This window comes from Rhyacophila brunnea, unplaced genomic scaffold (assembly GCF_057557595.1).
Source record: "Rhyacophila brunnea isolate RB1 unplaced genomic scaffold, BYU_Rbru_1.0 scaffold_9, whole genome shotgun sequence".
NCBI classification, from domain to species: domain Eukaryota; kingdom Metazoa; phylum Arthropoda; class Insecta; order Trichoptera; family Rhyacophilidae; genus Rhyacophila; species Rhyacophila brunnea.
This window is the reverse complement of record NW_028233361.1, coordinates 20,417,786-20,436,635: the sequence shown is the minus strand read 5'-3', so window position 1 is coordinate 20,436,635 and position 18,850 is coordinate 20,417,786. Positions and strand designations below refer to the sequence as shown.

General features: G+C 31.6%; 1 pseudogene; it reads left to right on the top strand.

The window, feature by feature from the left end:
- The first annotated feature begins 17,434 nt into the window (after positions 1–17,434).
- Positions 17,435–18,643, top strand: LOC147063374 (uncharacterized; annotated as a pseudogene).
- The last annotated feature ends 207 nt before the right edge of the window (positions 18,644–18,850 follow it).

Genomic DNA, 18,850 nt, shown 5'->3' with positions numbered 1-18,850 from the left:
CAAAAAACGATCACCACCGTCAATAAGCTGGCTGCATCACATATTATGAGTAAGAATTTTGTGTATAATAATATAAAATGTTAATATTAATTTAATAATCTATTTATTTTATTCAAGTAATATATTTTGTTTAGTACCTATTAATTAATCGACTATTTACACCGATACATTCTGATTGGTGTGTTCGGATCTCTAGTAGCTAGATTATCCACTACTTATTCGGGAAATATTTATATATAATATTAAATATTTTGCTGTCGATAATATTATGCAGATAGTTCTATAAGCACATTTGTATGTATCTATTATAGTTTATACAAGTACGATAAATCAGTTAATAAAGTTTTTCAGTTGTTATAATTATTATAAAACTATAGTTTGATGTGTCATGAAAACTTATTTTGTATAAGAATACATAATTAGAATATAATAATATATACGTATAGCTTTGAAGTGACGTGGCAAATAATTTAAGCCCGATGTAGTTAATGTCTTTAGGGTGCGAAGACTCAGCTGATCATGTTGTTATATGCGATAAATCTAGAGCACTCCATAATGTTGATTCATTATCATCATTGAAGGACAGGTAGCTTATAATCAGGACGCTCACGCTAATCATAATGAACGCCGTCATGCAATAAATGGGTATAAATTAATCTTAAATATAAAGTTCACTGCAGGGGGTCCAAAGATGTGGCAGTCCCTCGAGATAAATCGAGTTTTCTTTTTTAATAATTATAACAACTATGCGCTATCAAATTGAATAAATTCGAATATAGAACACTTTCTTTTGAAATTGAAATAAGCAAATTAATATGCCTTCAAGGATGACGTGAAATTTTATTTGGATTAGGATATAATGAGATATGTACTACGAAATTAATATGATTTTGTATCATGTCTTCATCGACTTCAAACAAGCTTTTGACAGTATCAACAGAGAAAAAATGTTGCATGCACTAAAATTACTAGGAATCTCCTCAAAGCTTGGAAGACTGATACATGTCTCCCTAACTGAGTCAAAGGCCGTCATAAACATACAAAATGAGCTAACGGACCATATTGTGATTGAGTCTGGTGTAAGACGCACTCTCCACCATGATGTTCAACCTGGTTCTCGAGGCCATAGCCCGTAAGGTTGACATAAGGGGTTGTGTTAACTCTAACACATCCCAGATGTGCGCCTATGCTGACGACATAGCCATTACTAGCCGATCCACACAAAGATTGATCGACCATGCCACAACATTGAAAAAGGAAGCGGAAAAGCTTGGATTAGAAATAAATGCCTGCAAAACAAAATAGATGGTATCCACGCGAGAGCAGGGTCCACCTCGAAATATCTGTGTGGAGCAGCAGGTATGGAAAGAGGTTCAGAGCTTCACGTACCTGGGCTCTAACCTAAACACACTCAATAAAACAACAGAAGAGGTGAACATACGACTCATAGCTGCTAATAAGTGCTTCTACGCCTGTAAGGGTCTACTGAGTTCGAAAATCCTAAGCAAGAATAGCAAACTGCTTATCTACAAAACAGTTATTCGACCAGTAGCTACCTATGGCTGTGAGACATGGTGCCTCATTCAAAGGGAAGAACATAAACTGGCCATATTCGAAAAAAAGATCCTCAGGAGAATTTTCGGGCCCACATTGGAAAATGGAAGTTACAGGATAAAATGAACCACGAGTTAGAAGAGTTAATAAAACATGAAACGGTGGTGAAATTCTGTTGATCCCAAAGACTAAGGTGGGCTGGACACGTTGAGAGAATGCCTAAGCACAGGACGCCAAAAATCATGACCAAGTGGATCCCACAGTGGAAACGGTCTAGGGGCAGACCAAAGAAAAGGTGGGCTGACTGTATCGAAGAGGACTGGAGAAAGATGGGGAGGGCTGGAGACTGGAGAGGAGCAGCCAGGGAAAGGAGCGTGTAGAGGACAATTGTAGAGGAGGCCAAATCCCGCCCCGGGATGTAGTGCCGAGAAAGAAGAAGAAGAAGAACTACGAAATTTATTGATGGTATGGCTATATACAGATTTTCTATTTTCAGGTCCCTCTGAGAAGAAGATGTTGGATAAGTTATCTATGGTAATGTCGTCACGAAGCTTAAGGATGAAAATTTGCAATCTACTGTATTATGATTTTGACTTCATTTGTTACCTGATCGCAGCAGTGTGTTCATACAGTATTATTTTGGTACAAACTTATTCTCGGGCTACCAAAGAATACTCACTTTCATAAATCTATTATTACATTTTATGCCCTAGTATATATTTATTTCGAACAATTTTATTCTAATCGTGTCATCCCCTAACGGAGATCGGCCACCATCAGGTCGATCTTTACTCTATCATGCCCTACCTGGCTGACACATATTATGTTAAATAAAATTAAGTAAACAATATCATATTTTTTCTTTAAGTTTTATGAAATAAACATAGTATAAATATTTTGCAACGAGTAGGAGACGTGCTAATTAATAGTTATAGTAGGTATAGTAGCTACCCAATTAAATGACTCAAATACAAAAAACCATGTTGTAGTCTTAGTCTCTCGGACGGTTTTTGAAAATTCTTGCGAAACCTTGATTGAGAATTACTGTACGAAATAAAATGATCAAACAATGGTTGGAGAAAAACAAAAATGTTGAAGACCTTTTTCTATACTCCGAGATGGAGCCTTACATAATCGAAAGTCAAGAAAAAACCTCCGGTCTTTAAATTTTCATAGAAACTCTGAAAAGGGAAGAAGAACATAAATATTCTTGTAAAATGGCACTTGTGAAAAACTGGACAGCCATTTTGATTTTAATTAATTTTAATTAATTTTATGCCGAAACTGATCAAATGAATAACATAATATTATTACGTATTTATTTTTGATGATGACATATTTATAATGTTGTTATCATTGTTTGACATTTAAAAGGTATATAAATATCTATCGTTATAAATTAAATAGTTAAGTAAATAGTTATCGCGACCATAACGATAAAATGCAAACACGTATTATCGTGCGTGTTGCAAGACTTCGTCGTGCATGGATCAAAAGAGTTTAGCGGCTTCTATTTTCACGCTATAGTTGGAACTTGCGTGACCGATGCGCATGCCCAGTAGAACGATAGTGGCGAAACTGCCGGAAAAATACGAACTACGCCGAGCATTTTGACGTTTACCAATTTTCACAACCTGTAAAATAATACCATAATGTGACGACAACAACGCGTCTCGCTTCCGCTTAAAAAATGAGATTGGCAAGACAGTCAGCACCTTTGCGTGTAGATAGCTGTTATTATCGCGATAGTACTATTAATTGGTGCCAGTAAATCCACGCACGTGTACAATAATTATTCTGAAATCACTATCAATTCAATTAGAAAATAAGTCATCTTCCAGCTTGCAAACATTTACATTTCTGATGTGTTAATTGTGAAAAATTATGTTTATTATTTTATTATCTGTGTGAGTGTATAATCTGAGTGCCGAATAAACAAAATATTACATTTTCACTGCCATTAATAAAAAAAGGATTTGAGAACTTGTGTATTATGATCAAATTTTCATACGTATAGCATTTTCCGACTATTAACAATGCATTTTTTTTATAGAACAATTAATATTGTCAGTATGATTATTGATTTAACGTTGTGATTAATTAAATAAAAAGTGATAATTCAAATAATTAATTAAAATTATTGTCTAGTCTACACTAACATTGTACCTACCTATCTGCCTCATTAGTAAGTTTGGTATAGGTACAGAATAACATAATGAACGCCAACTTGTGAAAGTGAAGAAGTGAGTGATATTGAAATGCGACCTAATTATTGTATTATTATTGTCTTTCGAAAGAAAAAATGTTATGAGGAAACAATATTATCATAATATTATGTTTAGCTGATATTATACTATAATACATCGCTTCTTGCATATTGTAGCAATTCTTTTAATTTTGGTGCACTGTTATTCACTTATCAACACGATTGTGACGAGATTATATTTTAGATTATTCGTTAAGCTCCCAGTCTTGAAGAATCTTTCCAGATTGCAGGATAAGTGCTGCTTTAAACTGAAACCAAGCAGGATGATTCCTGGAAATGTTACTAGCAAGCATCTGACGTGCGGAGCTCCTTTCATACAGGAAAAAACACAACAATAACTACTGATTATTTTATTTCTTTATCAAAAGTTCCTTTCAATTAATTTTTTCGATAGGAACTTTCTTTAAAGAAAAGTAATTACATAAAAAGTGATAATTCAAATAATTAATTAAAATTATTGTCTAGTCTACACTAACATTGTACCTACCTACCTGCCTCATTAGTAAGTTTGGTATAGGTACAGAATAACATAATGAACGCCAACTTGCATGAGAATCGATCAAAGCTGAACCTACTGAATTTGAAATTGTTTTCAAAAGTTTCCCAGCTCCAGAATTTGATAAAAATATATGATATATTGGCTGACAGCAGAAATATCTTATGCAACATATATGGGATTCCTGTATGTATACTATAATATTAAATAAATTATAAAAAAACTGTATTTCACTATTTCTTTACTAAGATTTTATTTTATGTTTATACTGAGAATAATTGCTTCTTAATATTGATACTTTGAAACCGTGACGATGACTAGGAGATACCGAGAATTTACCTAGCGCATAATATGCGCTAATGTCACTGAAATTTGGGTCCAAGGAGATGTGCAAATCACTTTAGACCGGTATTAGAGTATACAGATCTTTGACAAAGCTATTTTATCAAATGTTTTATAGCATTTATTTTAAAAGCAAAATACGTGAGGCAAATTCCGATGTTCTAAATATTTTATAAAAATAAACAACAAAACGTATGTTGGCTTTTAGTTTATGTTTCCATTTTTTTTCTATTTTTATAATATTATGAGTGGCGATTATTATAATATTTTTCGTTTCTACAATCGTCTTCTTCGCCGTCTTCTTCGCCGTCTTCTTCGCCGTCTTCTTCGCCGTCTTCTTCGCCGTCTTCTTCGCCGTCTTCTTCGCCGTCTTCTTCGCCGTCTTCTTCGCCGTCTTCTTCGCCGTCTTCCATTTTGATACGAGCTGCAAAAGTATCAAAATCATTACCTAGTGTTGCCATGTTTACTGAAATTTTCTTTCTTTCAACCATGTCCGATTCTAATATGATCATATGTGCCTCCACAGAGTAGAGGTTTTAATTAGGTTGAAATTTTAGTTGATTATTATTATTTTATAAAATAAAAACTATAAAATTACTATATAAGATTTTATAACATATTATTCATAAAATATATTTGTCAAACACCGATATAACAATATATTCTAATCCTCATAACAGATGTTAAATATTCAATGTTTTTGTGTGAAGATGGTGATTGACATTTTACTCATTTAAATCTCTTTCAGTGGGTCTATTCTATACTTATCGACCGCTAAAGTGATAAAGTGATAAATATTATCAAACTTAGGGTAGGTTTGTATCAAAATATTAGCACTTATTGCAACAATAAAAACCAACTTCGTGTAATTGTTACAATAAGTGCTAATATTTTGATACAAACCTACCCTAAGTTTGATACTATTTATCACTTTAGTGTTCGATAAGTATAAAATAGACCCCAGATACTCTTAATGACATCTACAGCTTTTGTAAATATTCTCTCAGTTGTCCATAGCCACATAGTCTTTTTCGGAACCAAAGAAGAGGTGAGTGATATTGAAATGCGACCTAATTATTGTATTATTATTGTCTTCGAAAGAAAAAATGTTATAAGGTAACAATATTATCATAATATTATGTTTAGCTGATATTATACTATTATACATCGCTTCTTGCATATTGTAGCAATTCTTTTAATTTTGGTGCACTGTTATTCACTTATCAACACGATTGTGACGAGATTATATTTTAGATTATTCGTTAAGCTCCCAGTCTTGAAGAATCTTTCCGGATTGCAGGATAAGTGCTACTTTAAACTGAAACCAAGCAGGATGATTCCTGGAAATGTTACTAGCAAGCATCTGACGTGCGGAGCTCCCTTCATACAGGAAAAAACACAACATTAACTACTGATTATTTTATTTCTTCATCAAAAATTCCTTTCAATTAATTTTTTCGATAGGAACTTTCTTTAAAGAAAAGTACCCACATAAACACAATTAAGCTAACCAGGTTTAACTTAAAATATATTTTTTTTTATTAAAAAAAAAATCGTAATGTTTAATTGGTTAAAGTTTACATCAGAAACATACCTACTTATTCGAAAAAATATAATCTACCATTTTTCTAAAATGCTTAGTCTTAGTTAGTACTTAAATAAAAATGGGTGAAATTAAAGATAGCTGGCACTTTCATGTTACTACATTCCTGAAAAATTAAGTTTATTTTATTAAGTAATTAATAAAGTAAGTAATTAATAAAGTTTTATATTTATAAAGGTTTTTGAGATTTTTTGTGCACATTCGTGGTATGGCTCGCGGAGCTCTGATTTACAATGACTGGATTAACCTATAAGTACTAAAAATAAATTTTAATGATAAACTGTAAACGTAGGCGCCCAATACCGGAATAAAAATAAGCGGCCCAATAAGTAATTAAACCGCATACATTACTAGCATGCATACTCGGAGATAAAAGCCCTCTCTTTTGTGTCAGTGCTGAGAAATCAGAATCACTGAGCATATTATCAAGTTTTCCATGGGAAACCATCCATGAAGTAGATGAAACAGTGCTGGTGTTGGTTGAGGCTCCTTCGGAGCCTCTATAGTGAAAACAGTTTCTTGACAATGTTATTTTGTATTTACCACAGTGGTTTGTATTTGTCGATCATATATTATATTACGTTGTTATGTACAACACCCTGCCGCAATATTGAACATTGAACAAGGTTTTTACGGATGACCAAAAATTAAAAAAAAAACTATTTTATAATGATATATTATGCTAATTTTATTTAACTACAAAATATTATGTTAGCTTATAACTTAACTGATTTTTTTCAGCAAAAATATTCTTTTTTATACACCCTAGCTCAGGGGTGGGCAAACTGCAGCCCGCGGGCCGCATGTGGCCCGCCGGGTATTTTTTTGCGGCCCGCCATCATTAACTGTACTTCGATTACGAATAACTTTTTTTAATTTTTTAAAAAATATTGACAATAGATTAAAATTTGAGGAATTGGTTGTTTCGTAAATGTATTATCTCAGTACGTCTTCCTTGCGTCTCGTCTCACACTATGTAACCACTATTTTTCACGTTCAACATCGTGACACATTTAAATACTTTTAACTCCGCGTTGCAAGGAAACAAAATATATGCCCATGATATGGTAAAAAGTTTGAATGGATTTTAATTAAAACTCAATTTATTCCTTCGACAAATATCGAATAACAACGTGGACCACTTTCCAACTTTGAAGTTGCTGAATATACCAGAATATAAATTTGAAGTATATGGTAAAATTATTAACGCTCTGAATGACGATTTTTCACAAATATTTTTGGTGACTTCCGAAAAATTGAGACAAGTTTAACAATAGCACGCGATCCATTTTCAATAGAAATTGATAGTGTCCCGACAAAGCTACCACTTGAGATTTTTGATCTGCAGTATGAGAAAGAGAATTGCATCGTCGTGAAGAAGTCTCCAAATTTTACAATGCCCTTAATTCAGACAAATTCGACCAACTTAAAGATTATGCAAGAAAAATGTCCGTTATTTTTGGATCAACCTATATAATATGTGAACAAACATTTTCGATCATGAACCTCAATAAAAATTCTTTACGGTCAAATATCTCCGATGCCCATTTACAAGCAGTTTTAAGAATATCAACTACAAAATTAACACTTGAATTTAAAAAAATGTACAACAGTTTCATTCTTCTCATTAATTTTTTTGTTATGTTTATTTTTCGTGATAATAAATAGTGTATATCTAAAAATGGCATTTTACTTGCGGCCCGCCGCTCATTTTGAATTCTTGAATTTGGCCCTCCATCCAAAAAGTTTGCCCCCCTCTGCCCTAGCTTGTTGAGTATACGTTGCTGCTGGATAATATGTTTGTGTGCATACAAATGTGCGACCCTGCGTCCGCATTCAACCCAATGTTCTAACATTGTGCACCAAATGGCTGTTGAATTTCCTTTAGGTATTTATTTAGAGATAATTATTATCATGTTCTTTTTCAATATTCTAATTGTTTCATACACACCTAATTTTATCGTTTTGTACAAATTCTCTCGATTATTGTCCATCGATAAGATTTTAATAAAAAAAAATATGGAAAAAACAATAAAAACAAAGATCACGCGGTTTTGACGCGAGTCGAAGATGTGTAGGTAGACCCTTATAAAATTAAAAAAAAGTTTTCTGACCCGTGCGGTTGATGATGTAGCGTAATACGTGTGAGGTGACTTTATTGTCGTTTAGGCCATTTCGGAAGATTTCGCTAACTGACAATATTCATTTTGGTTCAAAATGTGCTACGGGATTTGAGCATCAGTTAATTTTGATTATCACATTTAAAATACCAAAAAAACGACATTGCATACTTTTTTTCCCGTAGCGCAAGCTTATCGTAACGAAAATAGTAATATTTTCGACCAATCATTATAAATAATGGTAGGTCATTACCTACATTACTATAGGTAAATAAAAAGAGTGCGACAAAAGGTTCATCACAAACGAATCAGGATTTAATTATACGGGGGTTATAGGATTTATAATAACCGCCCGGACAATAACCCCCAATATAAAAAATCCCAGTATTATAAACTCAAATTTAACTGTTACCATGATTAATAATGGCTACAAAAGTTTATTTGTCAAATAAATATTTTTAAATGAGTTGAAAAATATGGATAGAAATTAAAAATTCTACTAATATCTAATTTGCACGTTTTAGGGATAAAGGGAGAAAAAATAATTACTAAAATATTGAAATCTTCAGCAAAAATTTCAATGTTTTATTATTAGTATTTATAAAAATTCTCAGTAAGAAAAAATATGTATGAAGAAAGATACAACAGTTCTACACGTTTTTGTAGCAGAATTTCAGAGTCTTATATTCCAAAATTTTCTCATTTCAATATATAATAGCAATTATTTTTTTATAATATTTACTTTAATCTGACATTTAAAATAGTGGGAGTTAATTATCTAGGATTTTTTTAATATACGGGGGATAATATCAGGACTATCAGGAAGTTATTTAGATATGGGGTTTGCCCAAGGGGTACATGTCATGTTACCACCCGGTCGACATCGATACTACATCTCTATGCAATAAATGTACTGTGTTGTCTGTCGCTGTCTGTCATCTGTCTGTGTCGCGGTACTCGACTAGCTTTACAAGCGGACCGCTTATGCGTTTTTTTATAGAGCGACATAGCAACGAGCTATCGGTAACAACTGTTAGTAAAATAATGAAATTGAAAGACCAATGTAATTCTAAAACAGTTTTTAATTAATTGGTAGTTGGCCTAAATACATGATAATTAAGGAAAGAAAAAATAATACCCATAGCAAATATCTCGAATTTTCAAACGTCGTTTGATCTCAATATGACATATTAAATTAAATCTTCACCAAATTACGACTATTATAAAAATGTAATATATTATTCTTCATGTCGCCGTATGCAGTGTGAGTAATAGACGGACGATAAGTTTAATGTAGTGCCATTGTTCTTTATTGAGTTTTTGTAGCAAGTTATTTAAGTAAATAATTCAGATTCGCCTGGTGCTAGGTGCTTCTCAGAGATTAGCCATAGTGAAAAACGCCTACCCATGTACATCTACCGGTAGCGAAGGGTGGAGGTAGGTTGTTAAGAACCACCATAAATAGTGCACACTAAACTTGGTCAGTTATACGTATTTGTTTTCATTCAAATAAGAATACAATTATTTAGAGATGGTGTTTGTTAGTTTTTAAAATTCAATTATTAAACCCTGCGAGAGCCAAGCCATAATAGTCAAAAAATACTCGTCTATCTATAATATGTTTATATTATATTATTATAAAAATAGAAATCTTAATAAACTAAATTTTAATAATAAATATGACCATAAAATATAATGTAATAATAAGACGTAGTCCTGTGACAAATTCACATTTTATAACATTTTTTTACAATTGTTAGTTTATCTTTGACTATTTGAAAAATTCTTTTTAGTGTTTTCAGATACAGATACAATTAATACAGTTGAAATTGTAAATTATTAAAACAATGTCTCAAATTACAAGCTTCGTATTTTTCCGCTAGGTGTCTCAGCTGGCATGCCTCTCCCTCTTATTGAATTTAAAAAAAATCAACCAACAATATGTGTAATATGTAATCTTAATCCAACGAAAACAAATAAGTATGAATGAAAAAGTGTGCACAATTTTGTCGTATCGCCCAAAGTATACCAAAACTATTACGGTTTAATTTAGGCAGGGTTTATTTGATTTAAAAAAAATTAACCAACAACATCTGTAAATTATTGTAGTCTTAGTTCAATAAAAACAAATACGTATGACTAACAATGTGCACTTTTTATGGCCGGCCTTAACAGCCTACCTCCACCCTTCGCTACTGATATCTACATATGTGTCAAGGGTCATCAGCTCAACTTAATAGAACAAGTTGAGATAAACTAATACATTACAAGTCCAAATACGACCTTATTAATGTGGATGTTGTTAAATAGTCATCTAATTAAACTGTTTTAATGTTCAACGATATTTAAATCCATATAGATATATAAAAAAGCAAAACGTTGATTAAAAATATAGAAAATAAAATACACGAGAACTACGCCACTGTTGTGAACGAGAAGAGAAACATAATATATTAAGATATTCACATAACCTCCCCCGCTATATTATCACAACCGTCCGAGATCGAAAAAAGGTTGTCCAAATCTCCATCTTCAGTAAAGTTATAGTCGACCGTTCTAAAGATGGGTTCATAACCCGGAGAACTGTCAACATAAATAACTCTATATTGTAGAAACAAAAAAAATATACTTTTTTTTTCAAAAAACATAACAATTAAGTGGGAGTACACGGAAAATTTAGAAAAAATATTTTTAATTAATTTTATATTAAATATTAAGTATTTGTGTAAGAATATTATAATAATGTGTGTAATATAATAATAATTATGTTCTTTCTTAACAGATGCATGTCTGATGATCCAACTGAATCGGTTTTCGCTTCTGATATCGTCGAGGAAATTGGAAATTACAATATGCAATATTTTCATTTTAGATCTGTCCTTCATTCGACTTTTAGTTGGAGCGATAGTTTCTTATGGAATTATTGCCATGCACAGTAATTCATTCGATACGAAAGGAGTACACAATAATTCTAGCAATACATCTGTTAATACCATTCAATAAAATATAATTTCTTAAATTAAATTATATTTTATGTAATGAAAAATCATGCAAGATTTAAGAATGTAGCATTCTTTATTGAAAATAATTAAGATATTATAAATATAATATTATACGATTTTTCTAATTGACTTAAGTTTTGTACCTACTATTTCATTAAATTGAGTACTAAATTGAGTAATAAAAACAGTAAGAGGGCTTTGGCACTATAAGCTGTATGGGCGTTGCTGATATGTGGTCGCAAAAGCTATAGCGACTAACTGATGGTGAATAAGTGTAGGGTTTTGCATTACACTCCATAGTCTATTAATATAGACACACGCGACAAAGCACATTTTTTCTCTCGTAGATTCCAGGCAAGAAAACACGTTTCTGCATCTTTAGCAGCGTCTATGCCAGGGGTAGGGGACTTTTTCGCGTTGGAAGGCCACATTCATTTATCTGTAATAAAATAAGGCCGCATTCAAGAAACTTCAATTAAATATACCTACTTAAAATGCATTTTCGGGTTTCATTTCATATTTCGGTTGAATCTTTTCATCGAACAATGACTTTAAAATTTCATCTACTTAGAGCCCATGCAATTCCATCTGTAGTTATTTTCCATTGAAGAAGTTTATACGAGATAACATTTTTTGAAATGCTTGGATATTTGCCAAATATAATAATATAGACTTTGTTTTACGTTGCAAATAAATATTTTTCTAATGTCAACATTTTACAGGTGATTTTTTAAAAATTCCAGTCCCGATCGACAACTTTCTTTTTTAATTTCAATTTCTTTTCGTTATTTTTCCCAGTAGCAATTTCTCGAATTAACACATTGTGATAGAGAAATCTCGTTTCAAGAATTCTAGAGATGAGATTTCTCGATCATAACCTCTACTCTCGACGATTGAAGATAATTAATTATCAATTAAGATATTCTATTGATTGTGATTACGGAACGACGACGGATATCTGGACGCTCCCACAAATGAACGATATGTCTGAAGATATTCATGTACGTAACAGCTTGTAACAAGAAAAAGACACGCAAATCGAATATAAACAAATCTGTGATGACGATTAATTTCGCAATCAATATTAAATCATATGTAATTAACATAATTACAAATGAGTCGTCCCATCTCATTAACATCGCTCAATGGGTGCTTGCTCCGGGTAATACGGATATTAAAAAAGTACTCATCCACCGAAGGTATCAGTGATAATAACATTACCTACTCATTTAAAATGACCCACTATTCCTACTGGAAACCTGGCAGAGGTTGGCACGTTTAATTGTCGGTTATCGGACTTTTAGCCCCGCTGCAACCTGGGTTCAAAAGACGAAAAAGATCGACCAATAAATAAATCCTCCTAAATTATGTTACACAATATGATGTATATTTATTTATCAGTCATCTAGTAGCCTCGTAGTTTTTTTTATTGATACACTAATATCTATTTCTAAAAATGTTAATTATGACATTAACCATTTTTCCCGATATGAAGTTATTTTTTGAAAAGCTTGTTTTCATTATTTTAGTTATCTGTGTAGATGTAGATGAGTATCACTGATCTGAGTGCCGAATTAACAAATATTATATTTTCACTACCGTTAATAAAAAAATATTTGAAAACTTGTGCATTATGGTCTAATTTTCATAAATTTACAACTATTAAACTAGGCAGTATCTTGTCTACACTAATATTGTACATTGTAGCTACCAGCTTCATAAGAAGGTTTGCTATACAAAATAATATTATAATACTTCTTAGATTATTTAACAAACAATGTTACAAATAACAAACATACATTTATCATTTTAGAAAGGATACCTTCAGTGATAACATTATTATTAACTCTTCTAGACATCATATTTTACATAAATTATACGTTTTCCATGGTTTTTTACATCGTTTATTAATGGTTCCTATGTCCGTAAATAGTTTTCCTTTGGAGTTAAAGACGATTAAACAAATCGCTTTTAATAACGGTAATGACTCATGTTTGATTGATCGCATTCTGGCCAACAAATCAAAAAAATTAGCTTCATTAAATGTGACCTCTATTTTGGTGATAAATGAAGCCAGTGTTAAAAAACACAGGGTTAAATTATGTTTCCTAGGAAGTGGCTGAGAATATTTCAAGAAAAATAGGTAAAAATCTTTTCAATGCAACATTTTACAACACACAAAATTATTTGAATTCAATACTGGTGAATATTAAAGATAGATTAGATAAACTTAATACTTTGGACGCGGAAGACGCACACGGCGCGTAATGACCAGGCGGCCGATCATAGTAATTAACGTGCATTTTAAAGGGGGCAATTGAAAACTCATTATCTCTTCAGCAGCGAAAGCGTTAACCAAAGTTGAATTCATCTATTAAGTTGGACAAACGGTACGATATTTTAACACTAGGATCAAATAACATTTAGCCAGTGCCAAAAATGGTAATGAATCTTTATCTTTTGAAAATTATTTATGTTTAAATAATCACTCATATAATATCATTAAACATTAAAAAAAATCCTCCATTTGAATGAGAAATCTATAAAATTGGATAAACAGGAAATCATAAAGATTAATAAGTATACATTTTTGCCCAATTCTAATTTGTTAAATGATCAAATAATGTATGTTGTGTCTTCTCCGTTATTATACCATATTTAATGTTTGGGATTGTTATATTTTTGTAACATAACTTTATATTATATTGTGCATTATTTATTATTTTAATTGATATTTTTTTTTGACTCATATTTTGGTTGTATTTGTATTCGATCTTATTTCAAGTGATTATTGTTTATTTTATATTATTTATTTTTTATTGTAAATTTTGACTAATCATAAATATTTGTTGATGTTATTGTAAGTGTTGATTGTTTCATATTTTGTTAATATTTTAGATTAATTTGTTTAGTGCCCCTGATGTAGTATGAAATATAAATGTCCAACCTCATTAATTTTAAATAATTTTTTTATTGGGAAGGCATTATTGGACGGATAATTCTATGTACCTATTGTTATATTATTTCTGTCGCTTTGGATTTTGTTTGATAAAAAGTGTTTTAAAAATGTATTCAGTTGAAAATGTCCCTCTGAGGCGGACGAAACCGTTCCAAATTATTTATTAAAGTAGAATAAGTACTACAAAGCGTTTTATTAAATCAAACAACGATAATGAACGCTAACATACGCCGGGTTTTAAGTCCCATATCGTTGCTATATCTCGCCCTTGGTTTGAGAAAAATAACAGTTCGCAAAGAAAAACTTCAAATCATGAAACTTTCATCTCCCGCGAAAATCTATTCTATAATTCTTTATTTGATAATGGCCGTTTATAAAGCGTATATACTTTTTTGGAGGTTACGCCAAAATATAGGTCTTTTTGGTGTCGAGAAAGGATTAGTCGATTTTATTATGACGGCACCAGTTTTGATTTCATGTTTAATATCAGCAATTATATGCGTCCATTTTGCGCCTGAAAATATATTGGTAATCTTAAGAAACATCCAGTTTATTGACCTATCATTTAACATAAGTACGGAAAATTTTTACAATTTGCTTAGAAAGAAAGTCATCTATGGATCGATTATTTATTTCTCATGTAGTGTTGTTCAATTTATTTACGATTGCTCAATGATGTGGGGATCTTATTCAATGATTTTATTTTGGTATATAGACGGATTACTTCTAGATTTAATCGCGGTTGAGTTTATATTATTCGTTCATGTACTCGACAACCAGTTGGTGAAGGTATATACACACGTGGAAAGGTTACTATTGAATATTCCTGTGGCTTCTAAAGCCAATAATTTACCCATCTTATCACAAATTAACAGAGGAAATATCAAAGGAAACTTGAATGAGAATCAATCGAAGCTGATTTTTACATCGTCATCAAAAGTTTCACAGCTTCAGCATTTGATTAAAATTTGTGATACACTGACAGACAACAGAGATATATTATGTGACGTATATGGGATCCCTGTATGTATATTATTATTATATTTAATAAATTGTAAGAACTATATACTTCCCTATCATTATATTTTATTTACATCCTTACTGAGAATTGCCTCTCAATGTTGACACTTTTAAACAATGCCGTATACAATACGTACCTACTCGGTATCTTATCTCACTGCAATATTGACCCAAGGGTATAATGACAATCTTTTAGTCCGGTTAACTCTTTACAGTTTTTTCAAAAGCTTTTAATTTCTAAAACACTGCCATTAAAAGTTGAGTTTAAAAAATTGAGAACAAAATGTATGTTGGTTTTTACGTTTATGGTTCCATTCTTTTATTTATACTTTTGTAATCCGAGTGGCGATGATTATTCTTTCAGTAAATCTACTAATATTTAATATTTAATTTATGATCACATTTACGTACTTTTTTAAAAGATGCTAGTGAGATTATGGTGATAAATATAATTTTCGTCAAGTAAAATCGTTTAGTTTTATCCATTGTTGTCAATCAGCTGTCTTTAGAAAATTTCATCTGACAACAAAGATCGATAATTGATAAAAAAATATGTTGTACTATTAGATTTTATAAAATATAAACTGTAAAACTACTGTAAAATATTTAAAAAAAATAAATATATATTTTGTTAAATACCGGCATAACATAACTCGGTGTTGTTTGGGCATAACCTGATAACTGTTTTTTTAGCTATTTTATGTTAAGAGTAAAAAGGTTGTCAGTATTGTATGTTCTTTCTTTTGGTAATAACAATATCTGCATTTCAATTCGAAATGCCTCAAACGCGTTGATAATATGATATGTAAACAAACACAACAGTTAGTCTGGTCAAAACACGACAAAGGATCTTACCATATTTTGATCTTACTACGAGTAGTAACTGTAAGGTACATATATGATATCTGCTCACTTATCAGCTTTTGACCAAACATCTGTTTTGTCTATGGAACTTGTCGTTTGACAGGTGTCAGTTACCGGGTAATGATCTAATGTGTGCTGTTGTAAAATACTTTTTTTCTTAATTAAATCTATTTTTTCTATAATTTAAAATTAAAGCGTATATATTACATTAAAAAACATGTCTTCGCGTGGAAAAACTATGGTTCAAATGTGTCTCAATAAAGAAAATGGAAAACTTGCTCACGAGGTAAGTTATGACATGTTTTAATTTTAAATGAAGTAGAGGTTATGTTTTGCATTGTTTTAAAGTTTAAACGTATAATTTCTAATTTTACAGTAATATTAAAACATATTTTATATCATATTTCCAAGTTACTATGTATTAAAAATTATGTTACAGACTTCACACCTTCACACCAAAAACTATGGTTTAAACGTATAATTTCTAATTTTACAGTAATATTCAAACATATTACATATCATATTTCTAAGTTAAAATATTAAGTTAAACGTATTCAAAATTATGTTACAGAATTCACCCCTACTGTCGAATGATAATAATATTATGATGCCAACTACTACTAGAAGTATTAATAATTGTCAAACATCATCTGAAATTGAAACACTTCATTTTGATGAAATTGTGGTGAGTAGAAATTGCATAGATGCCTCAAATAGAGACACAAGTACCTACATTAAAAGCATGCACTTATTATAAATGTATTCTTATGTTAATGTTATTAAATTAATGATTCATGTTTTTCAGGTGCAAGCCGTAGAAAGTGATACTGAAAGTGATCCTTTCGAATGCTCGTCAGATGAATGGGCTCCTTTGGAAGACCAACTCTGTACATCAACTACATCCGAGAAAGAAGATCCACAAGTAGAAACACTCCAGACACCAATAATTATAAACAAGAAATTTAAGCGTGTCCAAGTCCAAGTTACGTAAATAGCAAAGGCAACACTGTTGAAGCTAAAGAACAAATGAAACTACTGGATTGCAAATTGAAATGCAAAACTAAGTTAAACCAGGATTACCTTAACAGACTAAATGCGAGTTACAGGTCACTTTTGACTCGAGATGCCCAGAGGCAATACTTTCTGGTCTGATTTTGTTGAAACCAAAAGCCAGAGAAACCAAAAATAGTGTAACGAAGAATCGTTTAATGACTGCTATTTATAAAATTGATCAAGATGGGGTTTTAATTCACGTCTGTAAAACTTGTTTCCTGAATATTTTTGGGGAAAAAGAGGATACTTAGATGAAATTATCAAGAAGAAAAAAAAGTCTGATAATTCAATAATAAATACAGACCAAAGAGGGAAGTCAAGTCCAGCTATCAAAAGATCTGAAATGGATATAACATTAGTTAACGACCACATTAATAGTTTTCCAGCATACGAAAGTCATTACACACGACGGGATACACAGAAAAAATATTTTTCGCAAGAGTTAAATATGAGAAAAATATACGATTTATATGTAGAAAGCAGTCAATCAAGCAATTTTATACCAGTTAGCTTAAGTGTTTATAGAAATATATTTTTAACGAACAATTTAGGGTTTAAGAAGCCTCAGAAGGATACATGCAAAAGTAGCGATATAATGGAGATACAAATCAAAGCTACCATGGACGAAAAGCACAAAACTTCTCTAATAGAAAAGCAGATTGAACACCAAACCACAACAGACTTTCACTATGGAAGCAAGCGAAGAGATAAAGATATTGCTTCGGGATCAAATGAAAAAGTAGTAGTTGCCGTGTTTGATCTCCAGAAATGTCTGGAAACTCCTCATATTACATCCAGTATTGCTTTCTATAAGAGAAAACTTTGTTTGTCTCACCCTTACAGTATGCAACTGCAACACCCGTAAAATATCTTGCTTTATGTGGCATGAGGGTACAGCAAAGAGAGGGGCAAACGAAATTGCTTCATGCCTCTATAAGTTTATTATGGAGTTGCCTGAACGAATTGAAAAGCTTATCCTGTACTTGTATACATGTACTGGCCAAAACCGAAATACAATTTTACCAGTAATGTTTTCAGTCGCAGTTTAGATGAAGCCAAGCCAGACTGAAATAAATCATCAATTTTTAGTTCCTGGGCACACTCACCTTGAATGTGATTCAGACCATGCATTGATTGAGAGATTTAAAAATCAGCGTGAGAACATTATCCTGACAATTCCTAGTGATTGGATTACTCTAATTCACTTAGCAAGTCCGAATTTTATAGTTACACACATTAACCAATCAGATTTCATTAACTTTTCTAACTTTTTAGAAACAATATTGATAAAGCAAACTGTCGATTCTGAAAGGGCATCGTTCAACCGGACAAACATATTTTGGATCCAAGTGATCCAAGACTAAAAGTGATGGACTTGGATGTATACAATTTAAATACAGTTTGAACGATGAACCTTTCCGAATATGTTCACTCAATAGAAGAGGACGGCCCAGTGATGTGTCGTCAATTTCGCTGCCACAAGTTTATTTAGGACCGCTGTGTATTGACAAAAAAAAATACAACGATCTGATATCTTTGCTACAATTTTTAGACCCAGTGTACCATAATTT